The sequence below is a fragment of the Prunus dulcis genome, chromosome 5 (genome assembly GCF_902201215.1).
Source record: "Prunus dulcis chromosome 5, ALMONDv2, whole genome shotgun sequence".
Lineage (NCBI taxonomy): Eukaryota > Viridiplantae > Streptophyta > Magnoliopsida > Rosales > Rosaceae > Prunus > Prunus dulcis.
The window spans coordinates 1,634,632-1,644,963 of NC_047654.1; the positions used below are offsets into that span (position 1 = coordinate 1,634,632).

Genomic DNA, 10,332 nt, shown 5'->3' on the forward strand with positions numbered 1-10,332 from the left:
TTTTGTGTTTATGTGAGTATGCTACGTGTTTAATTTCTTGTTTATATAATTAGAGTAGTTAAAAGTATTTTGTGAAGTAAATTAGGTTAGACTAATTGGAAGTTGAACTCAATCATCGTAGGAATGACCTCGTATTTGCCATACTATATTACGATTGACCTTGTGCACTTGCGAGTATAATTTGTGTTTAGACTAATCTTTATAATCTCCATTTTTCAGGTTGTTTAAAATTCACAAGAAGTTTTTGGTGCCATTGTCGGGAATTGGCTTCATCAACTACAATTTAGTTCAATCTTAATTTAGCTTTTCAGTTTTTTATTTTATTTTATTTTATTTCATTTTTTATCTATAGTTAATTTTGTTTTCTTAGTTTTATTTTATTTATTTCATTTTTTTTAAAATTTACTGAGAAATTTCAGATTATTAGAATTGATTTGTGTTTCTTGTTTGTGTTGTTTATTAGGTTCGGCTTAGTGTATGAATTGTAGACGCTCTCAATGTCAAGACCTCGTACTGTTTGATCCTGAGATTGAAAGAACTGTTAGGAAACGAAAAGACACATTCACTCACTCACTAGAACATCAAGACGACAGAGGGTCTGTTGAAAATATAAACGAGGAAAGTAATAAGAACGTTGGGGGAACAACAATTAGAGCAAGAGGAAGCAATGGAACGAGCACAACCTATTCGAGCTCTGTAGGAGTACTCCATCCCAACTCTTTCCAACACTCCATCATGTATTGTAGTACCAGAATTTGAAGCAAATTCATTTGAACTCAAGTCTGGAATGATTCACTTGTTACCATCTTTCTATGGCAAGTCGAACGAAGATCCTAACATGCATATTCTTGAATTTTTTGACATTTTGGCACCATCAAGATCCTAAATGTCTCTGATAAAGTGGTTAGGCTAAAATTGTTCCCGTTTTCAATAAAGGATAGAGCCAAAGCTTGGCTTCACGCATTGCTAGCTGAATCCATTAATTTATGGGAGGGATTAGCTCAAAAATTTGTCCAGAAATTCTTCCCTGCTCAGAAAAAGAATCAGCTTAGAAGAGATATCATGCATTTACTCAAGGAGAGCATGACCCATTCTATGAAGCTTGGGAGAGATTTAGAGAGTTGCTGCAAAAATGCCCTTATCATGGCATTATTGATTGAATGTAGATGCACTTCTTTTATGAAGGACTTACAACTGCAAACAAACGAATGGAACATTGATAAGACAACTTAAGAAAAGTTTGATCAATTTGATTTGCTTGCTAATAATAATCAACAATGGGGCAATGATAAGACAAAGAAGGTAGGAGTTCATGAAGTCAACACCAACACTGTGATTGCTGCTCAAATTTCAAGCCCTAAGAAAAAACTTGGAACTCTTATGCATACTGTTATTCCACCTTCCCCATAGCAAGTTTGTGCCATTTGTTCTAACCCAACTCATCCAATGAAACTTTTTCCATCTGCTACGCAAGATTTTAAGCAAGTTTTCCAAGTTATTTCATTTCAACGACCTCTGAATGATCCATATTCGAACACCTATAATCCGGGGTGGCGTAACACCCCAAATTTTTCGTGGAGCAACCAGCAACAACAAACTAGTTCAAGACATCTCTTCTAGCAGCAAATGCAACCTTGAAGTGTGCCTAAGAAACCAGCAGGACTTAATTGCTCAATTTGTACAAACTAAACAAAATCAGAATACTATGCAAGTGTCCATCACTAAGTTAGAAACTCAAGTAGGTCAGCTCCCTACTATTGTGCATGAGAGGGTGTAAGGCACATTCCCAAGCCAATTTGAAATTAATCCTTGAAATATTGAGCACGTCAAGTCCATTAGAACTCTGAGAAGTGGCAAGCCATATAATAGATGAGAAAAAGCCACGACAAGTGCTAGAAAAGAAGATGAAGGTAGAGAAGAAACTAAAGGACTACTTCCAACACCTACCCAAGGCAAACTAGGTGATTCCGAAAGAACCTCTAATGATGATCAAATCGTCCCTATCAAAGAAAGGATTTATGTTCCCAAGCTTCCGTTTTCAATCGTCCAAAGAGTCCATAAAAAAAAAAAAAAAAAAAGATCAAATGGATATTTTGGAGATGTTCAAAAAGGTCCATATCAATATTCCATTGCTAGACGCCGTCAAACAATTTTCCTCTTATGCAAAGTGTTTGATGGATGCATGTACAAACAAGAGGAAATTCGCAGCTCATGAAAAATTAATGTTAACGGAAGATTGCAATGCGGTGTTGCTTAAGAAATTGCCTCCAAAACTAAAGGACCCAGGGAATTTTACAATTCCTTGTATTATTGGTGATATTCAATTTGATAAAGCATTTTTAGATTTAGACTCAAGCTTTAACCTTATTCCTTTGTCTGTTTTTCAGCGATTAGGTATTAGAGAGCTCAAGAGTACTACAGTTTCTCTTTAACTTGTGAATAGATTAGTCACATATCCTAAAGGAATCATTGAAGATGTGTTGATCAGAGTGAAGCCATTTGTGTTTCCGACTAATTTCTTTGTTCTTGACATGGAGGAAGACCATGACAGCCCACCCTTGTTAGGCCGGTCCTTCCTTGCTACTGCTGGTACATTGATTGATGTAAAACAAGGAACTTTAACTTTGAGAATTCAAGGCGAATCCATTGACTTTAAGGTGTTCGAGGCTGTTAAGAAACCAAGGGACTTGGAAGAGTGCAGCCGCATAGAACTTCTTGACCCAATTGTACATGTCAACTACTTGAAAAACACCCATACGGATGTATTGAAAGCTAAATTGCCACCCTCTCTAAAAGTGAAATGCATGCGCACTACTTTTGGACGTGCTAAAATTTATCAATGTTATATCAAAAGCTTCTTCAACAAGATGCGTTAGCTCTTGTGGCATCTCCTTGCCAAGGATCACACCAAGACATTGCATGAAAAGGCTACTATTAGCAAGGAGTTTGGAGGACAGTCCAAGCACTACATGGAAGAAGTAGCATTCTTTGCTACTTTCGCACCACCGTAGACATTCAAAAATTCTTGCTCATGACTATAAAGAAGCATTGCTTGGGAGGCAACCCAAGCATTCTCAACTTCGGTCTTGCTCATGACTATAATGTGTGATTTCTTGTACATTTTTCATGTTTTTGTTTTTGTTAAGTTTTGTATCATCAAACAAAGGATTTCGTGTTCCAAAGAAAGTTTTTCGCATTTTTCTAGCCTTAGGATGTTTGCAGCACGTTTCAGATGTGTTACAAAAGATTTTTTTTGTCATCGGTTGAACTTAAATGCCAGAAAATAGCAACATAGCTAAGTAGGTTCTTATTTTGGTCAAAATCAAAATTTCTACATAATGTCTTTTTTGTTGTTTTCCAAGTCAATTTGTAGCTACCAACATGTTTAGAATGATTTCTATGATGATTTGGACTAGGTTTGGAGATCTCAGGTGGAGTACATTATTTTTTAGGATGATTTGAAGCTCAAAAAAGGACCTAAAACCCAAAAAACTCAGCTGCTGTTTTGCCCAGAAATTTGAAGATTTTTCGTGGTTAAAGGTTTTATGCGACAGTGTTCTTCAGATTTTTCGTCACTAAAAGTCAAATTTTCAATTAAAATTTAGACCAAATGTCATCATGATCAGACAATTCTAGGAGTTATTCCGAGTCCGTTGACATTCCAAGAAACAAGTTGTGGGTGTTTGAGTGCGTCGCACTATCTATCCTCGCTCACTTTGACATATTCTATGCTTTGCCCATCCATACACCTACACAAACCCAGAAATTCTCACACCCTCTCTCTTTAATTGATTTTGCATGAATTAGTTTTCTTTGTTTTAAACATTGAGGAAAATTTTTGTTTTAAGTTGTAGGTGATTGAGTTCTTTGGTTTCATAATATACGCAGTAGTCCTCTATCTTTGTTTAAATTATGCTTTAGTATGACGAACATAGTTGACAGGTTAGGGATATGCTGATCGGCGATACAACTTTTGACTAACATATCGTCAACGTACACCTTCATGATGTGGCCGATTAATGGGGCGAACAAGTTGTTCACCAAGCATTGCAAAGTAGCTCCGAGGTTTTTGAGGCCTAAAGGCATCACCTTGTAACAATATAGTCTTCAGTCAGTAATGAAGGATGTGTGGGCCCCATCGTCAGGGTGCATGAAGATCTGGTTATAGCCAGAGTATGCATCCATGACGCTAAGAAGGGCATGGCCTGCCGTGGATTTAATAAGCTGGTCGATGTGAGAGAGAGGGAAGCTATCCTTGGGACAAGCTCAATTGAGGTTCGTGTAGTATACACATATGCGCCATCCCTTCTTCGGTTTGTTGACCATTAGAACATTTGTCAGCTATGTGGGATAGTCCACCTCCTTCATGAGACCGATGCGTAGTAGTTTCTCCACCTCTGTCTTCATGGCTTTATACATCTCTGGGTTGTAGGCACGATACTTCTACCGAACGGGTCGTACGGCCGGGTTAATGCTTAATCTATGGGAGATGATGTCGGGTGATATGCCGGGCATATCATTATAGGACCAAGTGAAAACCTCCGAGTTCTAGCGGAGGAAGTTGCTGAGTGCGGAGCGAAGGTAGGGTAGAAGAGAAGTGCCAATTTTTACCTGCCGATCCGAGAGATCATCATGGAGGCAAACAAGTTCAAGATCTTCCACAGGTTTGGCCTAGGGAGTGACAGATTTTTCCCTAGGATACTCAAGTTGCTCAATGCCAGCGAGGGGAAGTGGTGGAGTTATGGTCACTGAAATAGCTTCAAGCCGTAGAGGGCAATTAATGGATTTAACCACCGAAGCATAGTAGCTTAGCGTTAAGTTGGTCATCTCGCACCATGCCTGTGCCGTGAAGAGTGGGGAACTTCAACATCAACATATGTGTGGAATGAAGACCCTTATTTGTGCCAAAGTTGGGCATCCAAGGATGATGTTGTAGGCCACGAGGCAATCAACGATTAGAAAGGGAGTAGTAATCGTGGCCCATTGGGGCCGAACCGATTGAAATGGGAGGTGGATGCTTCGATTGGGTTAGACCACATCACTAGAGAAACTCACAAGAAGCTTGATGGTTTGATCAAGCAGGAGGTCAGAGACATGAAGTTCGTTGAACGATTCTGCAAACATGACGCCATCAAAGTTAGAAATGTCTGCCTGAATAATTAGCGGATCATCATGGGGAAAGCCATGCTCTTCCTCCTCGCTAAAGATAATGGGGTCCCAACCTGTTCTGAACTTTTTCAGCATGCATCCATGCTCAGTGCTAAGGACTTGATGATGCACGTAGAAGGACCAGACATAATGCTTAATGAAGTTGTGGGATGTGCCAGCTAGAGTAGGGCCACCGCTGATGGTGGTGATCATTTTGATCTGGCGCTAGTGAGGGTTTAGGGGAGGTGGAAGGTTGTGGACATACTTGTCTAATCTGGCTTCATGAATAAGGCCTTCAATGATGTTCCGCAGAGGGATGCAAGATTCTGTATCATGGTCGTTGAATTGGAGAAAACGGCAGAAGACATCGGTGTTTGGCGTAAGGTTGTTAGTAGGTCCTCAGGGATGGGGTTTAGGTATAATGGGTGCCTCATTGACCAGAACATGCACATAAGTGGTGTTCAATGTGGTGAACACTTCAAACTGGGGCTTAGGCTTATATGGGAGCGGGGCACGACCATTTGTCTTTGGGGGTTTGTTGCCACCAGATTGATGATGGTTAGAGTGTCTACTGCATTTCCAATTGTTGAAGGAGTGCTGGTAGCCGTCCTTCCTTTTAGGGTTCTGGCATCCTAAGTGTCAGGGGTAGGAGCATAACGGTTAGATTTTGCGAGGGTGGGTGCCGAAGCTTGTAGCGGGTTGCCGAAGGTGGTCCAGGAGTGGTTGATAGGGTTGCGCTTGGAGTTAAAATATTTGGCCTTAGCATGGATGCCCGCTTGCTTCATTAATTCAGCATAGGTGTTTAATAGGTTGCTTGATAAGTCCATAAATTTACACATTTATGTACTCTTTATACTTACTTTTTGTAGTAGAATTTGATTTAAAAAAGACTTATTACTTTATTTTCTCAACGGAAATATGACTTTTTGGTGGAGTTTTAGCACAAGACCAATTGGAGATAAAAGATTAGACCTTGAAGATGATTGTGGAATTTTTCTAGAATTTTCGAAGTAGCCAATAAGAGCAGTCTTTGAAGTTAAGTCAGCATAAGGTGCGATCCTGTCAAAACTATGTTGCTGTGGAAGAATGACTATTTGAACACTTTCCTTATTTTTCCTTAAGACGTGTGATATATGGATGGAAAGATAAGACAAAAATCTATAAATTACATATTTTTGCCGAATTGTTTTGGAGGAGGAACAACCCCAAACGTGCCTGAAAAGCAACTGATGTGTTATCCCAGTCCAAGTAGGAAGATGAGTCAATTACTTACCCATTTTGGATTTATGTTTTAATTAGGTTTTTCTTTATTTTTGGGCTGCTGTAAAAGCTCAGCTAGAGTAGGGATAGACGTGGGGTGTTTTATTTAAGCATGAGAAACAACTTCCTTGGGGACACGCAAAGACTCGGAGAAATTGAAGACGCTGGAAAAGTATTGCAATTGGCTAAGTTTGATTGTTTCTTCCTTATGTTTTTGTTTATGTCGAATTCTATGATTATGTGTAACTAATTTTCTCTTGCTATGGCATGATGTAGCCCTAGTATGATAATCTAGTGTTCTTATTTTACCTATCTATTGATTGCCATTTGATGTTGGATTTTTAATCACTGTGCTTAATAACTTGGTTTCTTATCTTGATGCTTGATCACCATCTAGAATTTTAATTGAGTTAATCGGATGCAAATTAGAGTAAATACCATACTTAATTTGAGGGTTGCTTCTTGTGATTAGGATTTGTAATCTGCCTACAGTAAATACCGTACTCCTAGGGTTTATATGCTTATTCGAGGTTTTCATTGATCTTAACAAGTTTCTATGTGTTGATATTTGACCTAAATACCATAGGCGAATTGCATGTAGGAATATACGAGTTAGCCTAAATACCATAGGTAATTCATGAAAAATGAAAAATAAGTGACGACATCAAATGGTTAGTAAATGGGTAGGTGAATAAGAGGCTAGATCGGATTACTAGTGGTGAATTCATTGCCCTGGTGCTTTTATCAATTTGAATTTCTCATCTTGTGTTTTTTGACCTTCTACTTATTTTTTCTTTTAATTTCGTTGTTAATTAAATCATTCTTTCAAAAACCCCTTTTGTGTTTACATGAGTATGCTACGTGTTTAATTTCTTGTTTATATAATTAGAGTACTTAAAGTATTTTGTGAAGTAAATTAGGTTAGACTAATTGGTAGTTGAACTCAATCCTCGTGGGAATGACCTCGTATTTACCATACTATAGTACGATTGACCTTGTGCACTTGGGAGTATAATTTGTGTTTAGACTAATCTTTATAATCTCCATTTTTCAGGTTGTTTAAAATTCACAACATTGCTGTGAACCAGGTATCAAAAGTTGGATTCACGAAGGTCACTCTTGAAGGCACCGAAGGCAGCACGATCATCTGTTTTTGGGTAGCCAGAATACTCGTGGCTAAAGCGAGCGGCGTACTCCTGCAGGGGCTCATCTTCACCATGCCAAAGCATATATAGGTCATCCAATGAGTACAGACTATCATTCTGAATCATGAAATGGACAAGAAAAGTCTGCTTCAGGCAGTCGAAGAAGTTGATAGTGCAGGGTTTAGCTAGTACAACCATTTCAAAGAGGCACCATTAAGGGTGGAGGGAAAAATGAGGCACATGTCTTCATCACTGAAACCCTTGCACCCTAGGGCATACTGAAAAGAATGGAGTGGGTCAACGGGTCCTCCTTACCCATGTAGAACGTGATGTCAAGTGACTGAACATTCTTTTTTTGACGATAGTTGGGGATACACTCAGTGAAGGGGCCAGAGCGTGGCTTAGTCCAAAGGGACTGGTGGATGCAGTGCTGCTTGTCCTCGAGACGTCGAACCTTCTCAAAAATGAGTCTTATGGCAAATCGGTATGAGGGAGGATAGGGCGCCAAAGACTTGTGTTGTTAGGTGGGCGGAGGTGGATGAGTTTCCCATCCCTCGAAACCTTCAGCATGGTAAGGTTTCCAGTCCTCATGATGGTAACTTTCCCAATCATTCGAGTCCCCAACCCCCTCTTGGGTAGGTAAGAGGGTGGGCTTCTGCAAGGGTCCAAGGTGAGCGACCCGGGGGTCGTCAAGGTCTACAGGAATAGGGATGGGCTTTGACCAAAGCTTCAAGATGCGATCCTTGCAGTCCCTGTAAATCTTAGTTGGGCATGAGACCTATCTTTGGTTGGGAGATTTGAGAAGTTGCGACTCGGTCATTTTAGGATGAAAATGGCCTTTGCCTTCGTCAGGCCTAGGCTGGGTTAGGGCTCTGTGACGGGAGACGGCTTGTGGGTTCGATTGGGTGAGTTTAACATCTTGGGTGAGGTCATGCTGGGTGAATTGGTGGCGAGCATTCTCCCAGTTACGCTTCAAGGTTCGGCAATCGTGTTCAATTCGGCATTCTTGGTACGAATGTGGTTTTAGCTCTCTGTCATTTTGGTGACGTCGACATGAAGGCCCTCTACTTCCGCACCAAGATGTGCATCAACCAAAGGTTTCCTTCGAGAGGACTCCCCATGAGAGGCATGGTACTAGGTACAAAGGCTAGCTTCGCTCGGCATTGCGGAATGTGAAGGGCAGAAGAGACGATGGGTCGAATAGGAGAGGGAGCCAGCGGAGCTGGTAGAGAAGTGGGATTCAGAAGTCGTTTTGCCACAGATGGCACCAAACTATTGATGCTCCTTTTTGGAAGGTCAACTTAGGTGAAATTATGATGGAACTTCAGTAGGGTGAGAGGGTTCATGAATCTTCGAGCACTGAAGGATCCTACATAAGAAAAAGAGGAAGAAGCAATCATCAAGATTCGGGCACCAGTGCGGTACCTACTGAAGGTTTTTCGATGCTTAAGTCAGCAGATATAGGATATATGGTAATTTGGCAGAGTAACCGTGAAAGTAAAAAGTCATTACCTCGTTTTGGGGACTTGTGCCTCTTTTTGTAGAGAGGTGGAAGTGGGATTTTGCACAGAGATTCAATCTGGGACTTTGTGCAAGTTACTGTAGTGGCGACACGTGTTCGCAGATTAGGTTCTTTAGTTGAGAGCTTCAGCAACTACCTTCGATAGGTAGTTGCCGCATCAGATGGGGCATTATGTCGTCATTGATGTCATCTTCAGTAGGCAGGTGAGTCTGTCTGTGCTCCAGTTCCAAGTGTCGAATGTAGTCGGTTGAATATGGTGTAACTAGTTCTCACACCCTCTCTCTCTCTTTAATTGATTTTGCATGAATTAGTTTTCTCTGTTTTAAACATTGAGGACAATGTTTGTTTTACCTTGTGTGTGATTGAGTTCTTTGGTTTCATAATGTATGCAGCAGTCTTCTATCTTTGTTTCCAATTTTGTTCTTGTCCACCATTGATTTTGTATTTTGGCTCGGGGGTGTTCTTTGTTTTTTCGTTTTGAATCCAACCATATAAAGGGCATGAACTTTGGCCAAGTATTTTGTGAGATACATATAATCCTTTGTGCCTAGGTCAAAACTGCAGTTTTGTTTATTGGTTTTCAATTCATTTCAACTTTTGGTTTTTATTTAATTAGTTTTTATTTTAATGTTTGTTTTATTTCTTTTCTTTTTTTCCATTTGAAAAAATAATTTAAAAAATCTGAAAATTTTCATAAAACCCAAAAGTTTTTTTTTTTGGTTACTTTGAGTCTTGTTTTTATTTGTTTGTGGTAGTCCCTTCCCAATTCTATGATGAGATTGAATTTTATTTACAATTAACTTTCAAGAAGTTTTGAGCATGACACTAAGTATTTACATTATCTCTGTGTTAGCCTTATTTTTGTGATTAGACTTGGGAAATCCTTATGCACATAGCCATATTAATATGAGTTTTGATTAGGGATTTCACAAGATTTAAATGGCTAAATAAGCTAGTGTAAAATTATATAATCCTCATTATGTGAACTTTTAAGCCTGTGCCTTCCTTTCGTGAGTGTTATATGATATTCTATAATTTTCTTGTCTACATCGTTGTGATCTCATTATTCTTTGTTTTGGTCAAGTAATTGAGGATGTTTAAATTGTTTGCAAGAACTACTTTGATTATCTATTTGAGGCATACTTTGTGAACCACATGGATTCAAGAAAGTGATATAGGCATTGTTTCTTTCATTTGAGCACTTCTAGCCAACCCGTATCACTTTTATGCCTAGTAACCCCTTTGTGCCCTTTATGT

At 39.5% G+C, this 10,332-nt stretch overlaps 1 non-coding gene across 1 annotated transcript; it reads right to left on the reverse strand.

The window, feature by feature from the left end:
- Nucleotides 1-1,044: 1,044 nt before the first annotated feature.
- On the reverse strand, nucleotides 1,045-1,150 carry LOC117629432. Its single transcript, XR_004586094.1, has one exon. It is a non-coding gene; the product is annotated as a small nucleolar RNA R71 (small nucleolar RNA).
- Between the last annotated feature and the right edge of the window lie 9,182 nt (nucleotides 1,151-10,332).